Below are 277 nucleotides of genomic sequence, written 5' to 3' on the forward strand. Positions count from 1 at the left end.
ACTTTGGGTTCAACACTGGTGGGGTTGAGAGTTCCACATTTGAGCAAAATTGAAATTTTGAACGTCAAACACTTCTGCATTCTGGTGATTTTTTTCGGCAACAATTTGTGCCTTTTCTGCATTACTTCATGTTGCAATGGTCTTTATAATAATACGTTTTTGGGGAGGTTGCAATGGCCAGTTTTGATTATTGTCCCATGTAAATTACGCCTATGTAACCAGAGAACGTAACGGTTTTAAACATGTCATTAACCTTGTGAAACGGTCGCAGTTTAGG

This window comes from Sander lucioperca, chromosome 7 (genome assembly GCF_008315115.2).
Source record: "Sander lucioperca isolate FBNREF2018 chromosome 7, SLUC_FBN_1.2, whole genome shotgun sequence".
NCBI classification, from domain to species: Eukaryota; Metazoa; Chordata; class Actinopteri; order Perciformes; family Percidae; genus Sander; species Sander lucioperca.